Source organism: Ranitomeya variabilis, chromosome 1 (assembly GCF_051348905.1).
Source record: "Ranitomeya variabilis isolate aRanVar5 chromosome 1, aRanVar5.hap1, whole genome shotgun sequence".
NCBI lineage: Eukaryota > Metazoa > Chordata > Amphibia > Anura > Dendrobatidae > Ranitomeya > Ranitomeya variabilis.
In genome coordinates this window covers 1,042,095,264-1,042,114,875 of record NC_135232.1, presented here as the reverse complement: position 1 = coordinate 1,042,114,875, position 19,612 = coordinate 1,042,095,264, and positions in this window count along the sequence as shown.

The following is a 19,612-nucleotide window of genomic DNA, read 5'->3' as shown; positions in this document are numbered from 1 at the left end:
TTGTCCACGGCAACCGGTCATGGACTGTCTTGTTTCCTGGCTGAGATCTGGAGGATACTATTTCTTTTGTTTGTAAGTTTTGGACATTAAACCTACTTTTAATTTGAACTTTCCTGGGTCACTGCCTCATCACTGCACATCGTGGACACCGCTGGACTACATATGTTATAATCTCAAAAACTTAAAATAACTATATATTTTTAATTTAGTGCTTTGCTCATTCAGTTCCATTTCGTTATTATAATTGTTAAAAGTATTTTATTCACATTTAAAGCTATTAAAGCAAAATTACTTATACTATTTTTCAGAGCTATTCACACATAAAAAAAAGACTCTATAGAAGTAACTAAAGGCTGACCGCTGAGACGTGCATGCTGTATGCCACATCACACACTACAGGTATTGTTCTACCTATATCTTGCTTGCAAGTCAATGAGTGGTACTTTTGTTTTTTTTTGTTCTTGAGGTGGGTTTGTTTTTAGTACTAGTGATTACAACTATAGGTATCCCACCTAGATAATACTACCTCATATATTTCCTTCCCTTTATCCACTCATGATGTACCTATACATGTATAAGCTCAGTGTGTGTTTTTTTTTAACATTTATAGTATAACCCCTTTACCCCCAAGGACGGTTTGCACGTTAATTGACCGGGCCAATTTTTACAATTCTGACCAATGTCACTTTATGAGGTTATAACTCTGGAACGCTTCAACGGATCCCAGTGATTTTAACACTGTTTTCTCACGACATATTGTACTTCATGTTAGTGGTAAAATTTATTTGATATTACATGTGTTTACTTGTGAAAAAAACAGAAATGTAGCAAAAATTTTGAAAATTTCCAAATTTTTCAACTTTGAATTTTTATGCCCTTAAATCACAGAGTTACAGTGGGGCAAAAAAGTATTTAGTCAGTCAGCAATAGTGCAAGTTCCACCACTTAAAAAGATGAGAGGCGTCTGTAATTTACATCATAGGTAGACCTCAACTATGGGAGACAAACTGAGAAAAAAAAATCCAGAAAATCACATTGTCTGTTTTTTTATCATTTTATTTGCATATTATGGTGAAAAATAAGTATTTGGTCAGAAACAAACAATCAAGATTTCTGGCTCTCACAGACCTGTAACTTCTTCTTTAAGAGTCTCCTCTTTCCTCCACTCATTACCTGTAGTAATGGCACCTGTTTAAACTTATTATCAGTATAAAAAGACACCTGTGCACACCCTCAGTCTGACTCCAAACTCCACTATGGTGAAGACCAAAGAGCTGTCAAAGGACAACAGAAACAAAATTGTAGCCCTGCACCAGGCTGGGAAGACTGAATCTGCAATAGCCAACCAGCTTGGAGTGAAGAAATCAACAGTGGGAGCAATAATTAGAAAATGGAAGACATTCAAGACCACTGATAATCTCCCTCGATCTGGGGCTCCACGCAAAATCCCTCCCCGTGGGGTCAGAATGATCACAAGAACGGTGAGCAAAAATCACAGAACCATGCGGGGGGACCTAGTGAATGAACTGCAGAGAGCTGGGACCAATGTAACAAGGCCTACCATAAGTAACACACTACGTCACCATGGACTCAGATCCTGCAGTGCCAGACGTGTCCCACTGCTTAAGCCAGTACATGTCCAGGCCCGTCTGAAGTTTGCTAGAGAGCATTTGGATGATCCAGAGGAGTTTTGGGAGAATGTCCTATGGTCTGATGAAACCAAACTGGAACTGTTTGGTAGAAACACAACTTGTCGTGTTTGGAGGAAAAAGAATACTGAGTTGCATCCATCAAACACCATACCTACTGTAAAGCATGGTGGTGGAAACATCATGCTCTGGGGCTGTTTCTCTGCAAAGGGGCCAGGACGACTGATCCGGGTACATGAAAGAATGAATGGGGCCATGTATCGTGAGATTTTGAGTGCAAACCTCCTTCCATCAGCAAGGGCATTGAAGATGAAACGTGGCTGGGTCTTTCAACATGACAATGATCCAAAGCACACCACCAGGGCAATGAAGGAGTGGCTTCGTAAGAAGCATTTCAAGGTCCTGGAGTGGCCTAGCCAGTCTCCAGATCTCAACCCTATAGAAAACCTTTGGAGGGAGTTGAAAGTCCGTGTTGCCAAGCGAAAAGCCAAAAACATCACTGCTCTAGAGGAGATCTGCATGGAGGAATGGGCCAACATACCAACAACAGTGTGTGGCAACCTTGTGAAGACTTACAGAAAACGTTTGACCTCTGTCATTGCCAACAAAGGATATATTACAAAGTATTGAGATGAAATTTTGTTTCTGACCAAATACTTATTTTCCACCATAATATGCAAATAAAATTATAAAAAAACAGACAATGTGATTTTCAGGATTTTTTTTTCTCAGTTTGTCTCCCATAGTTGAGGTCTACCTATGATGTAAATTACAGACGCCTCTCATCTTTTTAAGTGGTGGAACTTGCACTATTGCTGACTGACTAAATACTTTTTTGCCCCACTGTATGTCAAACAAAATACTTAAAAGTAACATTACCCACATATCTACTTTATATCAGCACAATTTTGGAACCAACATTTTTTTTGTTACAGAGTTATAAGGGTTAAAATTTGACCAGAAATTTCTTATTTTTACAACACCATTTTGTATTAAGGACTACATCACATTTGAAGTCACTTTGAGGGGTCTATATTATAGAAAATACCCAAGTGTGACACCATTCTAAAAACTGCACCCCTTAAGACGCTCAAAGCCATATAAAAAAAGTTTATTAACCCTTCAGATATTTCACAGGAATTTTTAAAATGTTTAAAAAAAATGAACATTTAATTTTTTTCATAAAAAATTTATTTAGCTCCAATTTGTTTTATTTTACCAAGAGTAACACGAGAAATTGGACCCCAAAAGTTGTTGTAAAATTTGTCCTGAGTATGCTGGAACCCTTTATGTGGGGGTAAACTACTGTTTGGGCACATGGCAGAGCTCAGAAGGGAAGGAGCGCTGTTTGACTTTTCAGTGCAAAATTGACTGGAATTGAGATGGGACGCCATGTCCCTTTTAGAGAGCCCCTGATGTGCCTAAACATTGAAACCCCTACAAGTGACACCATTTTGGAAAGTAGACCCCTTAAGGAACTTATCTAGATGTGTTGTGAGCATTTTTACCCACCAAGTGCTTCACAGAAGTTTATAATGTAGAGCTGTAAAAATAAAAAATCATATTTTTTCACAAAAATGATTTTTTTGCCCCCAATTTTTTAATTTTCCCAAGGGTAACAGAAGAAATTGGACCCTAAAAGTTGTTGTGCAATTTATCCTGAGTGCGCTGATACCCCATATGTGGGGGGGAACCATCATTTGGGCGCATGGCAGAGCTCGGAAGGGAAGGAGCGCTGTTTGGAATGCAGACTTTGATGGAATGGTCTCAGGTGTCACATTGCGTTTGCAGAGCCACTCATGTACCTAAACAGTAGAAATCCCCCCCCACAAGTGACTCTATATTGGAAACTAGACCCCCACAGAACTTATCTAGATGTGTTGTGAGAACTTTGAACCCCCAAGTGTTTCACTACAGTTTATAACGCAGAGATGTGAAAATAAAAATCATTTTTTTCCCACAAAAATTATTTTTTAGCCCCCCAAATTTTTAATTTCCCAAGGGTAACCAGAGAAATTGGACCCCAATAGTTGTTGTCCAATTTGTCCTGAGAACGCTGATACCCTATATGTTGGGGTAAACCCCTGTTTTGGCGTACGGGAGAGCTCAGACGGGTAGGAGCACTGTTTTACTTTTTCAACGCCGAATTGACTGGATCTGAGATCGGACACCATGTCGCGTTAGAGCCCCTGATGTGCCTAAACAGTGGAAACCCCCCAATTCTAACTGAAACCCTAACCCAAACACACCCCTAACCCTAATCCCAACCCTAACCATAACCCTAACCACACCCCTAAACCGAACATGCCCCTTACCCTAATCCCAACCACATCCCTAACCCCAACACACCCCTAACCCTAATACCAACCCTAACCACACCCCTAACTCCAACACACCCCTAGCCCTAATTCCAACCATAACCCTAACCACACCCCTAACCCTGACACACCCCTAACCCTGACACACCGCTAACCCTAATCCTAAGCCTAATCCCAACTGTAAATGTAATCCAAACCCTAACCCTAACTTTAGCCCCAACCCTAACCCTAACTTTAGCCCCAACACTAACCCTAACTTTAGCCCCAACCCTAACTGTAGCCCCAACCCTAACTGTAGCCCTAACCCTAACTCTAATGGGAAAATGGAAATAAATATATTTTTTAAATTGTATTATTTTTTCCTTACTAAGGGGGTGATGAAGGGGGGTTTGATTTATTTTTATAGTGGGTTTTTTAGTGGATTTTTATGATTGGCAGCTGTCACACACTAAAAGACACTTTTTATTGTAAAAAATAGTTTTTGCATCTCCACATTTTGAGAACTATAATTTTTCCATATTTTGGTCCACAGAGTAATTTGTGGTCTTGTTTTTTGCTGGACGAGTTGAAGTTTTTATTGGTACCATTTTTGGGAATGTGACATTTTTTGATCGCTTTTTATTCCGATTTTTGTGAGGCAGAATGAACAAAAACCAGCAATTTGTGAATTTCTTTTGGGGGGGAGTAAATACCGTTCCACGTTTGATAAAATTGATAAAGCAGTTTTATTCTTCTGGTCAGTACAATTACAGTGATACCTCATTTATATCTTTTTTTATGTTTTGGCGCTTTTATACGATAAAATCTATTTTATATAAAAAATAATTATTTTTGCATCGCTTTATTCTGAGGACTATAACTTTTTAATTTTTTCGCTGCTGACACTGTATGGTAGCTCGTTTTTTGCGGGACAAGATGACTTTTTCAGCGGTACCATTGATTATTTATATCCGTCTTTTTGATCGCGTGTTATTCCACTTTTTGTTCCGCGGTATGATAATAAAGCGTTGTTTTTTTGCCTCATTTTTTTTACGGTGATCACTGAAGGGGTTAACTAGTGGGATAGTTTTGTAGGTCGGGTCGTTACGGACGCAGCGATACTAAATATGTGTACATTTATAGTTTTTTTATTTAGACAAAGAAATGTATTTATTGGAACAATATTTTTCTTTCTTTATTTAGGATTTTTTTTTTCTTTTTTACACTTGGAAATATATATTTTTTTACTTTTGTAACATTGCCCCAGGGGGGGACATGACTGTATACTATCACAGATCGCTGATCTGACACTTTGCAGTGCACTGTGTCAGATCAGTGATCTGACAGGCACTGAAGGAGGCTTGTCGGTGCCTGCTCTGAGCAGGCGCTTGCAAGCCACCTCCCTGCAGGACCCGGAAGGCCCTTCGTGGCTATTTTGGATTCAGGCCTGCAGGTAGAAGGAGGTAGGAGACCCTCAGAGCAACGCAATCATATCGCGTCACTCCGAGGGTCTCAGGGAAGCATGTAGGGAGCCCCCTCCCTGCGCAATGCAATGTTTCCCTATGCCGCAGGAATGCTGCGATCATGTTTGATCGCAGTGTTCCGGGGGTTAATGTGCCGGATGTCAGCTGCGATATTCAGCTGACACCCGGCCCCGATCACTCGCCCCCCCATGGGCGCGGCTGATCGGTGATGACGTACTATCCCATCGGTGGTCATATGGGCCCATACCACCTCGACGGGATAGTACGTCAGATGTCCTCTTTCTTGAGGAATAACACTATTTCCTCCTGTTACAATATTTTACATTATATTACTTGCATCCTTAATTTTTACCAGTTTTACACTTTGCATGCTTTTACTATTAATTTGCAACTGACTCTTACCTGTGGGAAGGAGACTAGCTACTATATTATCTCCCATACAGAGTACATCATACAGAGAATGATTTTTTTTTCAATCCTTTTTTAGCATACAGAGAGAATCAGTAGCATCATGACTTAGAAAATGCAGCAGTACTGAGCTGTCTGGATGTGAATACAGCTCTGGTGAAATCTAAAAACTTGTTAGAAAGCAAAACACAGTCTTACTGCATTTCTCTCTACATATTTCTTTGCTGTAATCCTCATGACTCCACTCCCCTCTCCTCTGTACAAATTATAATAACCTTTTTACCAAACAGTGATATTTAACCCCTTAACCCCCAAGGATGATTTGCATGTTAATGATAGAGCCAATTTTTACAATTCTGACCTCTGTCCCTTTATGAGGTAATAACTCTGGAACACTTCCATTGATCCCAGTGATTCTGACATTGTTTTCTCATGACATATTTTACTTCACGTTAGTAGTAAAATTGGCTTGATATAACTTGCATTTGTGAAAAAAAAAGAAACTTGGTGAAAATGTTGAAAATATGGCAATTTTCAAACTTTGAATTTTCATTCCCATAAATCACAGAGATATGTCACACAAAATACATAATAAGTAACATTTCCCACATGTCTACTTTACATCAGCACAATTTTGGGAAAAAAAAATTTTGTTAGGAAGTTATAAAGGTTAAAATTTGACAAGCAATTTCTCATTTTTACAACACCATTTTTTTAGGGACCACATCACATTTGAAGTCACTTTTAGGGGTCTATATCATAGAAAATACCCAAAAGTGACACCATTCTAAAAACTGCAACCCTCAAGGTGCTCAAAACCACATTTAAGAAGTTTATTACTGGTCAGGCGCTTCACAAATTTAATTCAGATCCAGTTTGTTTTATTTTACCAAGGGTAACAGGAGAAATTGGATGACAAAAGTTGCTGTACAATTTGTCTTGAGTACGCCGATACCCCATATGTGGGGGAAAACCACTGTTTGGGTGCATGGCTGAGCTTGGAAGAGAAGGAGCGCTGTTTGACTTTTTAATGCAAAGTTGGCTGGAATTGAGATTGGACGCCATGTCATGTTTGGAGAGCCCCAGATGTGCCAAAACACTGGAAACCCCACACACGTGAGACTATTTTGGAACGTAGACCCCCTAAAGAACTTATCTAGATGTGTGGTGAGCACTTTGAACCCACAAGTGCTTCACAGAAGTTTATTATGTAGAGAAGTAAAATAAAAAATCATATTTTTTTCACAAAAATGATTTTTTACCCCCAATTTTTTATTTTCCCAAGGATAACAGGAGAAATTGGACCCCAAAAGTTGTTGTCCAATTTTTCCTCAGTATGCTGATACTCCATATGTGGGTATAAACCACTGTTTGGGAGCATGGAAGAGCTCGGAAGGTAAGGAGCGCTGTTTGACTTTTCAATGCAAAAATTGGCTGCAATTGAGATTGGAAACCATATCGCGTTTGGAGAGCTCCTGATGTGCCTAAACAGTGGAAACCCCAACAAGTGACCCCATTTTGGAAAGTAGACCCCATAAGGAACTTATCTAGATGTGTGGTGAGCACTTTGAACCCCCAAGTGCTTCACAGAAGTTTATAATGTAGAGCTGTAAAAATAAAAAATCATATTTTTCCACAAAAATTATATTTTTGCCTCCAATTTTTTATTTTCCCAAGGGTAACTGGAGAAATTGGACCCCAACGGTTGTTGTTCAATTTGTCCTGAGTATGCTGATAATCTGGGTGATGGTGGTATGCTGATATGTGGGTGGAACCATGATTTGGGTGCATGGCAGAGCTTGGAAAGGAAGGAGCGCCTTTTTGGAATGCAGACTTTGATGGAATGGTCTGCGGGTGTCATGTTGTGTTTGCAGAGCCCCTAATATACCTAAACAGTAGAAACCCCCCACAAGTGACCCCATATGGGAAACTAGACCCCCCCAAGGAACTTATCTAGATGTGATGTGAGAACTTTGAACCCCAAAGTGTTTCACTAAAGCTTATAATGCAGAGCCATGAAAATAAAAAATATTTTTTCCCACAAAAATAATTTTTTAGCCCCCCAATATTTATTTTCCCAAAGGTAAGAGGAGAAATTGGATCACAAAAAGTTGTTGTCCAATTTGTCCTGAGTGCACTGACACCCAATATGTGGGGGTAAACCACTGTTTGGGTGCACAGCAGAGCTCGGAAGGGAAGGAGCACCATTTTACTTTTTCAACGCAGAATTGGCTGGAATTGAGATCAGACGCGATGACGCGTTTGGAGAGCCCCTGATGTGCCTAAACAGTAGAAAACCTAAACTTCTAACTCCAACCCTAACCCAAAAACACCCCTAACACTAATCCCGACCCTAACCATAACCCTAACCACACCCCTAACCCTAACACACCCCTTACCCTAATCCTAACCATAACTCTAACCACACCCCTTACCCTGACACACCCCTAACTCTAATCCCAACCTCAATCCCACCCTAACCCCAACCGTAAATGCAATCCAAACCCTAACCCCAACTCTAGCCATAACCCTAACCCTAACTTTAGCCCCAACCCTAACTTTAGCCCTAACCCTAACCCTAATGTGAAAATGGAAATAAATAATTATTTTTTATTTTTCCCTAACTAAGGGGGTGATAAAAGGGGTTTGATTTACTATTTATACTGGGTTTTATAGTGAGTTTTTATGTTTGGCAGCTGTCACACACTAAAAGACGCTTTTTATTGCAAAAAATAGTTTTTGCATCACCACATTTTGAGAGCTATAATTTTTCCATATTTTGGCCCACAGAGTCGTGTGAGGTCTTGTTTTTTGTGGGACGAGTTCATGTTTTTATTGTTTCCATTTTTGGGCACATGACATTTTTTGATCGCTTTTTATTACAATTTTTGGGAGGCAGAATGAACAAATACCAGCAATTCATGAATTTATTTTGGGTGGGGCCTTTATACCATTTTGTGTGTGGGAAAATTGATAAAGCAGTTTTATTCTTCAGATTAGTACAATTACAGCAATACCACATTTACTTTTTTATGTTTTGGCGCTTTTATACAGTAAAAAATTATTTTATATAAAAATAATTATTTTTTCATTATTTTATTCTGAGAGCTATAAATTTTCTATTTTTTTGCTGATGACACTGTATGGCGGCTCGTTTTTTGAGGGACAAGATGATGTTTTACGCGGTAACATGTTTATTTATATCCGTCTTTTTGATCGCATGTACTTCCACTTTATGTTCGCCGGTATGATGATAAAGCATTGTTTTTTGCCTCATTTTTATAAATTTTTTTATGGTGTTCACTGAAGGGTTAACTAGTGGTACAGTTTTATAGGTCGGGTCGTTATGGAATGCAATATTAAATGTGTACTTTTTTTTCTTTTTATTTACATAAAGAAATGTATTGGAACAATATTTTTTCTTTATTTAGGAATTTAAAAATATTTATTTTTACACAGTATAATTTTTTTTTCAAACTTTTTTACATTATCTCAGGGTTGGACATCACTATATAAAGTCAGAGCGCTGATCTGACACTTTTCACAGCACTGTGTCAGATCAGCCATTTGACAGCCAGTGAAGGAGGCTTCTCAGGTCCTGCTCTCAGCAGGCACTGAAAAGCCACCTCCCTGCAGGTTTTGGAAGGATCCCGTGGCCATCTTGGATCTGGGGGTCTGCAGGCAGGGAGAACCTCAGAACAACACGATCACATTGTGTTGTTCTGAGGGTCTCAAGGAAGGACGCAGGGAGCCCCCTCCCTGCGCGATGATTCTCTATGCCACTGGAATGCTGTAATCTTGATTGTTCGCAGTGTTCCGGGGATTAAAGTGTCGGGAGAGGTACGTGACTGCTCCTGGCTCTTAGTTTCGGGTGTCAGCTGTGATAATCAGCTGACACACGGCTGCGATCAGCCGAGCTCCCCCCCGTGAGCGTGGCTGATCGTGTATGACGTACTATTCTGTCCATGGGGATTAAGGCCCAGGTCACATGGACGTAATGGTACGTCGGATGGCAGAGAGGAGTTAATAAGCACTACAACATATCAGACATTAGTTAAAAGTTTAACCAAACTTTAAAATAAGAAAAACACAAAATAAGTAAGGTAGCTACGTAGCTACAGTGGAATATAAAATTATACATTTAAAAGTGTGTTAAATAGAAGTAAGTACATAGCTATCATTATTTATAGTAATTCTAACCCCACATATGGTACATTTTAGCTGTTTTAGTTGGATTTCCTGACATTTTCTAAGCTTTATTTTACAGGAAAAGTCATGGTTCATAAACCATTTATAATAGAGCCAAGGGGTCTCATGTTGAAAGTTATCAGTCAGGAGAAAGGTACAAAAAATTTCCAAGGCAGTAATAATAATAATCTTTATTTTTGTATAGTGCTTACATATTCCGCAGTGCTTTACAGTTTGCACACATTATCATTGCTGTCCCCGATGGAACTCACAATCTAAATTCCCTATCAATATGTCTTAGGAATGTGGGAGGAAACCGGAGTACCCGGAGGAAACCCACGCAAACACGGGGAGAACATACAAACTCCTTGCAGATGTTGTCCTTGGTGGGATTTGAACCCAGGACTCCAGGGCTGCAGTGCTAACCACTGAGCCACCGTGCCACCAGTAGATACATAAGAGAACACTAACACTAACGCCATTAACTGGAACTCAACATCTTTGAGAAATTGATGAAATGGCAAGAAATACCCGTTGTCCAAAATGCTACCAAGTGGTCCACAGCAAAATTAAAGGAACTTCTGGTGAGCACTGGTTGTGTACTGCATGTGACAACAATCTCTGTATCCTTAATATGTCTCACCTATGGATCCAATTGGATAAAACATGTAAGACAGGCTTTGCTGGTTGATAGTGTTGAGCATTCCGATACCACAAGTATCAGGTATCGGCCGATATTTGCTGTATCGGAATTTTGATACCGAGATCCGATACTTTTGTGATATCGGGAATCGGTATCGGAATCGATATTAATGTGTAAAATAAAGAATAAAAAAAAAAAAATTGATATACTCACCTCTCCGACGCAGACTGGACCTTAACGATTTAACCGGCAGCTTCTGTTCCTAAGAATGAGCGCTTGAAAGACCTTAGATGACGTCGCGGCCTGTGATTGGTCGCGTGAGCGGTCACGTGACCGCCACGCGACCAATCACAAGCCGCGACGTCATCTAAGGTCTTTCACGTGCTTGAAAGACCTTAGATGACGTCGCGGCTTTTGATTGGTCGCGTGGCGGTCACGTGACCGCTCACGCGACCAATCACAGGCCGCGACGTCATCTAAGGTCTTTCAAGCGCTCATTCTTAGGAACGGAAGCTGCCGGTTACAGCGGTAAGGTCCAGGCTGCGTCGGAGAGGTGAGTATATCAATATTTTTTATTTTTATTCTTTATTTTACACATTAATATGGATCCCAGGGCCTGAAGGAGAGTTTCCTCTCCTTCAGACCCTGGGAACCATACAGGATACCTTCCGATACTTGGTGTCCCATTGACTTGTATCGGTATCGGGTATCGTTATCGGTGATATCCGATACTTTTCGGGTATCGGCCGATACTATCCGATACCGATACTTTCAAGTATCGGATGGTATCGCTCAACACTACTGGTGGAGTAAACGGATTCTTTAACAATATTGATGAATAAAGGTTTTTTTATTCAAAACACGTTTCAACGCTGTATCAGCATCTTTATCAAGTGAAAACCAAATGACATTTGTTTTTTTTCGCTAGATTAAGACGCTGGTACGGCATTGAAATGCATTGTGAATAAAAACCTTTTAAACATCATCATTATTTTAGTATTTAGTTACTCCAGCAGTGCAGCCCACCTTTCGTGCTTTATCCAACTGGATACAATTGCTCACCAGTTGAGCATAAACAGCACTTACCCACTCTCCCTCCAAGGGGTATCACATTATTGTGCATTTTGTTCACAACATTTAAATTTATGTCTAGCCTTTGGGGTAGGTTGGCAAGACAAAAGCTGTTTCTTACAAAAAAAACATCCAAGCCTGGCTATGTTTTCCCAAAGCCTGTTTGCCAAAGGATTGTGGGAAAGCAAGTTATAATATGAAAGGACTGTTTGAACTTTTTGGCTCTAATTACAAAGGATTTAAGCCAAGGTAAGGAAAGAAGTACTTAAAAATACAAGTAAAATAACTATATTTTATTGATTACAATATTAAAATGTTTATTAGAAATAAAATAAAGAAAGGTGCTATATGTTAGGGGTCGAGTTCCCGCCTCTGCACAGGGTGAATCTCGAGCCATCTCCGCTGCAGTCTCCCATTCTTCTTCTGCCGCAGTGGAGACTGCTCAGCTGCCATTGAAGTCAGTGCTGGGCAGCGGCGAGCAGACGCTTTTGGGACTAAGTCCTGCTTTTCTCCTTCTGAGCATGCCCAGGGTAAGATCTCTCATTGGAGATCGAGGGTCACATGCTTGGATACTGGAGCAAAGCCCATTGGTCCTCCAGGAAGGTCCTGAAGGTGCTCAGGCTTTGTGGCAGCTTCTCATTGGTCCTTCTAGGAAGGTCCTGTTCTGGCTGCAGCTATAAAAGGCTCGCATGGCCGCACGGCCATGCGCTAGTATCTTTCTAAGTTATGTGCTTTGCACCAGTGTGGTCATGTAAGAATGTGTTCAGGGACCCGGCTGAAATAAGCCCCTAGAATGCTGGCACCTCCGGCGAGGAGTTTTGTGTGCATGCATGACGACTGACTGCTCTCTGTTGGGCAGATAGCCTGTGCTCCTGTGAGGTCTAACAGGGCGCAGAGCTTTGCTTTGCTTTCACGGCTGCTCTGTGAGTTAACACAGCTAGCCAATACCACCATATAGTGCTGCCATTTGCTAGCAGCAGGTTTTCCTGCACGGTGGACCCCGGGCTGCGAACGCATCAATAACAATAAAAAACTATATTCTCTTGGTGCTTTCCACTAGCCCTAACAGTATACTAGTGCCAGGGTCTGGCTAGTAAATGGCGGACGATCAGCATCTACAGTGGTACATCCAGCAGCTGGAGGGTAGGTTGGCGGCTCTAGAGCGTACAACCTCAGCTGTGGACATCACTGCTGTCGCTGTTCAGGCTGCAAGTGCAGCTGCAGCCAGTTTGTCCGCAGCCACCCCTGCTCCGACTATATCCCATCTCCCGCTTCCAGACAAGTTTGCTGGTGACAGTAAGCTATGTCGGGAATTCGTGAGCCAGTGCTCCATACATCTTGAGCTCCTGGCTGCACGTTTTCCTACGGAACAGGCGAGAGTGGGATTCATTTTGTCTCTTTTGTCTGGCAGGGCGTTGGAGTGGGCAACGCCGCTTTGGTAGTGCAATGATCGTGTGGTGCAGAGTGCTCCTCTCTTCCTGGACACTCTGAGGCAGGTCTTTTTGGGACCTCGTGTCACTCACGATACCGCGCTCCAATTGTTGGCAATCACTCAGGGTTCGTCCATGGTCAGCCAGTTTGCCGTTCAATTCCGCACTCTAGCCTCTGAGCTAGAATGGCCTGATAAAGTCCTTATTCTGGTGTACTGGAAAGGACTGGCTGATCATGTAAAGGATGCCTTGGCCACCAGGGAGATTCCCGCCACACTGGAGGAGCTCATTTCAGTATCTACCCGCATCGACCTCCGTTTTAACGAGCGGAGGTTGGAGCGGACCCAGTGTAGGCACAGGTTTCAGCTGGCTCCCACCTTTGCCAAACCTCTAGAATCTCCTGTTCTGGCGTCCGACTCCCATGAGGCCATGGAGGTTTCTCGAGTGGGACCTAAGTCTCAGACCGCTCGAGTACCTGTGGTGTGTAAAAATTGTCAACAACTGGGACATTACGCTAACAAGTGTCCACAGCAGTCGGGAAACGATCGCGTCTAGTGTCCATAGGAGGAGGTTCACTAGACACAGCGGCCTTTTCCTCCAAGCTGTCCTTTAAAGGGACAATTCTGTTGGGCTCATCCACTCTTGCAGTTGAGCTTTTTGTGGATTCAGGAGCAGAGGGAAATTTCATGTCCTCTGCTTTTGCTCTGCGCCACGCAGTACCTCTGGTGATGCTCACCAAACCAGTAACTGTTAGAGTGGTGAATGGGTCGACACTTCCATTACAAATCACACACCAGACTGCCCCTTTCACATTAGCCATGTCCCCATCCCACCAGGAGATTATTTCCCTTCTTGTCCTTCCTGAGGGAATGGATGAGATTCTGCTGGGAATACCCTGGCTCCGTTTCCACTCTCCACATATTGAGTGGACCTCTGGGAGGATATTGGGTTGGAGTGAATCTTGTAAGGGCAGATGTGTGAAAGAGTGCGTTCAGGTTTCCACCACTGAGATACCCGCAGATCTCTCTTCTCTTCCCGAATGCTATCGGTCCTATGCAGACATTTTCTCCAAAAAGGCTGCGGAGACCTTTCCGCCTCACCTGCCCTATGACTGTCCTATGGATCTCTTGCCTGGAGCAGAACCTCCTCGGGGACGTGTCTATCCCCTCTCTGTCCCAGAAACGGAGGCTATGTCCCAATACATCCAGGAGAATTTGGCAAGAGGGTTCATTAGGAAGTCAGTGTCATCTGCAGGGGCGGGGTTCTTTTTCGTTCAGAAGAAGAACGGAGAGTTACGTCCTTGCATAGATTACAGGGGTCTTAACGCCATCACCGTTAAGAATAAATACCCACTGCCCCTGATTTCTGAGCTTTTTGATAGGCTACGGGGAGCAAGGGTATTTACCAAATTAGATCTGCGGGGTGCTTATAACCTGATTCGCATCCGTGAGGGGGACAAATGGAAGACGGCGTTTAACACCAGAGATGGGCACTATGAATATTTGGTGATGCCCTTTGGGCTCTGTAATTCTCCAGCCATTTTCCAAGACTTTGTCAACGACATCTTCCGGGATATGCTCTCCACCTCGGTTGTAGTCTATCTGGATGATATTCTCATCTTTTCTCCAGATATTGACTCCCACCGGAGAGATGTTGGCAGAGTCTTCGACCTCTTACGGGCAAATTCTCTCTATGCAAAGTTGGAGAAGTGTATGTTTGAGCAGGAGTCTTTACCTTTCCTGGGCTATATCATCTCAGCCCAGGGATTGGCTATGGATCCTGCCAAACTACAGGCTCTGATGGACTGGCAAGAACCCCATTCTCTTAAAGCGGTGCAGCGCTTTATGGGGTTCACTAATTATTAACGCCAGTTCATTCCCCACTTATCAACTTTGGTAGCTCCCTTGGTAGCCCTCACCAAGAAGGGAGCAAATCCCAAATTGTGGTCAGAAGAGGTCTCCAGAGCTTTCTCTTCTATTAAGTCTCATTTTGCTAGCGCTCCCATTCTACATCATCCCGATGTAGATAAGCCGTTTATCATGGAGGTGGATGCCTCATCCGTTGGTGCAGGAGCAGTCCTCTTCCAAAAGGATGCTCAAGGTCGGAAGCATCCTTGCTTCTTCTTCTCCAAGACCTTCACACCAGCAGAGAGAAATTATTACATCGGGGACAGGGAGTTGCTAGCGATGAAGTTGGCTTTCTCTGAGTGGAGACATCTCTTGGAGGGGGCTCGTTTTCCCTTTCAAGTCTTCACGGACCACAAAAATTTATTATATTTGCAAACAGCTCAGCGGCTAAATTCTCGCCAGGCCAGATGGTCCTTGTTCTTCTCCCGGTTCCATTTCACCCTCCATTATCTCGCTGGGGAGAAGAACATTCGTTCTGATGCCCTTTCTCGCTCTGTTGTGTCATCTGAGGAGGAGGAAGGAGAGCCTCAGCTTATTGTCCCTTCCGAGAGTCTGAGAACCGTAGCTCCGGTTTCGCTAGAGTCTGTGCCTCCGGGCAAGACTTTTGTACCTATTAATTTGCGACCTGAGGTTCTCTCTTGGGCTCATTCATCCAGGGTGGGTGGACACTTTGGGACAAAGAGGACGTCTGAGCTGTTGGCAAGGATGTACTGGTGGCCACATATGGTCCGTGATGTCAGAGATTATATACAGGCATGTGTCTCCTGCGCCAAAAATAAGTCTTCTCAACAACGGCCAGCTGGGTTACTCTATCCCTTGCCGGTGGCAGACAGGCCCTGGGAAATGGTCGGGATGGACTTTGTGGTGGGTTTGCCCAAGTCTCGTGGCTGTACCATCATTTGGGATATCACTGATCATTTTTCCAAAATGGTGCATTTGGTGCCGCTTCCACGGTTACCTTCTGCACGGGCCTTGGCAGCGTTGTTCATAAGACACATCTTCCGCCTACACGGTATGCCAGACAAAATTGTCAGCGACCGGGGTCCCCAGTTTGCGTCTCGGTTCTGGAGAGAGCTTTGTCGTCTTCTCAGCATTGAGTTAAATCTCTCTTCCGCATATCATCCTGAGATGAATGGGTTGGTAGAGAGGGCCAACCAGACCTTGATCACATATCTGCGACATTTTGTCTCAGCCAGGCAGGATGACTGGGTATCCTTGCTACCATGGGCGGAGTTTGCGCTGAACAAAGCTGTAGCCCATTCCACTGGACAAACCCCATTCCTCCTCAACTATGGTCAGAATCCGCGGGTACCTGTACCTATGCCCGTGTCTTCCGCCGACTCCAGGGTGGCAGACTGGGCTGTGGAAGCATGGGATATTTAAAACCACACTCAGGATGCTATTTGGGCCTCCAAGGAGAGAATGAGGTCCTCCGCCGATGCACATCGGTGCCCCGCTCCGACCTTTGCTCCTGGTGACTTGGTGTGGCTCTCCGCCTGTAACATCAGGCTGCGACTTGAGTCCACTAAGTTTGCACCTCGCTACTTGGGTCCTTTCAAGGTCCTCGAACAGGTTAACCCTGTGGTCTATTGTTTAGCCCTTACACCACACCTGGGTATCACCGACACCTTTCATGTGTCCCTCTTGAAACCCGTATACATGTCCCAGTTTTCTGAGTCATCTGCTGGGACATTGGGTTCGTCTACGGATGATTACGAGGTGAACGCTATTTTGGGGTGCAAGGTGGTACATGGCAAAAAAATGTATTTGGTGGATTGGAAGGGTTATGGTCCTGAGGACAGGTCTTGGGAGCCTGCTGAGCACATTCAGGCTCCGCAGCTCATTGCTGCCTTCAAGCGTAGCGAGGTCCAAGGGGGGGCCCTAGGAGGGGGGGTAATGTTAGGGGTCGAGTTCCCGCCTCTGCACAGGGGGAATCTCGAGCCATCTCCGCAGCGGTCTCCCATTCTTCTCCTGCCGCAGTGGAGACTGCTCAGCGAAGACGTCGGTCCCAGCGTCTCGCTCAATCTGACTCTGTGAGGAGGATTACTGCTGCTTTTCCAGCTTCTGCCATTGAAGTCAGTGCTGGGCAGTGGCGCTTTTGGGACTAAGTCCTGCTTTCCTCCTTCTGAGCATGCCCAGGGTAAGATCTCTCATTGGAGATCGAGGGTCACATGCTTGGATACTGCAGCAAAGCCCATTGGTCCTCCAGGAAGGTCCTGAAGGTGCTCAGGCTTTGTGGCAGCTTCTCATTGGTCCTTCTAGGAAGGTCCTGTTCTGGCTGCAGCTATAAAAGGCTCGCATGGCCGCACGGCCATGCGCTAGTATCTTTCTAAGTTATGTGCTTTGCGCCAGTGTGGTCATGTAAGATTGCGTTCAGGGACCCAGCTGAAATAAGCCCCTAGAATGCTAGCACCTCCGGCGAGGAGTTTGAGTGTTTGTGTATTCAGGGACCTGGCTGAAATAAGCCCCTAGAATGCTGGCACCTCCGGCGAGGAGTTTTGTGTGCATGTATGACCACTGACTGCTCTCTGTTGGGCAGATAGCCAATGCTCCTGTGAGGTCTAACAGGGCGTAGAGCTTTGCTTTGCTTTCATGGCTGCTCTGTGAGTTAACAGAGCTAACCAATACCGCCATATAGTGCTGCCATTTGCTAGCAGCAGGTTTTCCTGCACGGTGGACCCCAGGCTGCGAACGCATCAATAACAATAAAAAACTATATTCTGTCGGTGCGTTCCGCTAGCCCTAACACTATACATAAGTATAAAAGAGGGACATGATTTACATTGTATTCCTGCACAGGATGGATTAATAATCAAAAAGTATGACCAAAAAATATATTTGCACCAAGTCAAAAGGTAAATGGGCTATTCAATTATTACATATTCATTATAAATGCTACCAAAATGCATGCCACATCAATAAATAATTAAATAATAAAATGCCACTACTTAAACCTGGGACAAAGTTGAAAGCAAATATAAAAGAAGTGATGGGAATTGTTGGGCAAACAGGCACAAAAAAATAGAAAAAAGGTTGGTGCAAATTAATATGTAGCGTAAAATAGAGACTGTTAAATAAGCATGTCCAAATGAACCTAGAGAAAATACATTCTGGACATCATTCTAAGATAAAGTGTCAGCTAGCTAAATAATACTATGCTGCAAACATATAAAGCCAGAGCTGAAGGTACCAGTCTCCCGAAGAAGCAGAGCAAAACGTGAGTCGGGACAGAGGGACGCCATTTTATATGCTGGGATTAGTGCAATACAAGTATAACATGCATTTATATTATTATTGAAAGACTGATAACTTCAGCTCTGGCTTTATATGTTTGCAGCATAGTACTATTTAGCTAGCTGACACTTCATCTTAGCGCATTGCCCAGACTGTATTTTCACTAGGTTCATTTGGACATCTACTATATAATTGTATACAAAACAGCCACAACCAATCAGCGACGGGCATAGTCCGGTGGCAAAATGGCCGCTCCTTCCTCCCCACAGTCAGTGCCCGCTCCATAATCCCCTCCAGTCAGCCCTCACACAGGGTTAATGGCGAAGTTAATGGACCGCGTTATGCCGCGGTGTAACGCACTCTGTTAACGCAGTTATCAACCCTGTGTGACCAACTTTTTACTATTGATGCTGCATATGCAGCATCAATAGTAAAAAGATCTAATGTTACAAATAATAATAATAAAAAAAAGGTTATTCTCACTTTCCGACGTCGCGCGCTGTCCTCAGCAGTGCAAGTGGCAGGTTCCGGTGCCAAGGATGCTATGCGAGAAGGACCTGCCACGATGTCACGGTCATGTGACTGCGATGTCATCACAGGTCCTGCACTCATACCAACCCTGGGACCGGAAGCTGCCGCGTGCACCGCACACAGGCGCCAGGACTTCAAGGGGCCTTTGGAAGGTGAGTATATGTTTATTTTTTATTTTAAGTCTTTTTTAACCACGCATATAGTGCCCACATTGCTATATACTACGTGGGCTGTGTTACATACTGCGTGTGCTCTGTTATATACTACATCTCTGTGCTATATACTATGTAGCTGGGCAATATACAACGTGACTGTGCAATATACATTGTGACTGTCCAATATACTATGTGGCTGTGCAATATATTACATGCTCTGTGTTATATACTACGTAGCTGTGCAATATACTATGTGGCTGTGTCGATTCTGTTACATACTACATCGACTGTGCAATATACTACGTGGCTCTGTTATATACTACGTGGCTGTGCAATATACTACGTAGCTATGCAATATACTATGTGCCTCTACAATATACTTTGTGGCTATGTTATATACTACATGGCTCTGCTATATACTACTTCGCTGACCAATATACTACATAGCTGTGCAATACACTATGTGACTGTGTTATATACTACGTGCCTGTGCGATATACTATGTGGCTCTACAATATACTACGTGGCTATGTTATATACTACGTGGCTGACCAATATACTACGTGCCTGTGCAATACACTACGTAGCTGTGCAATACACTACGTGGCTATGCAA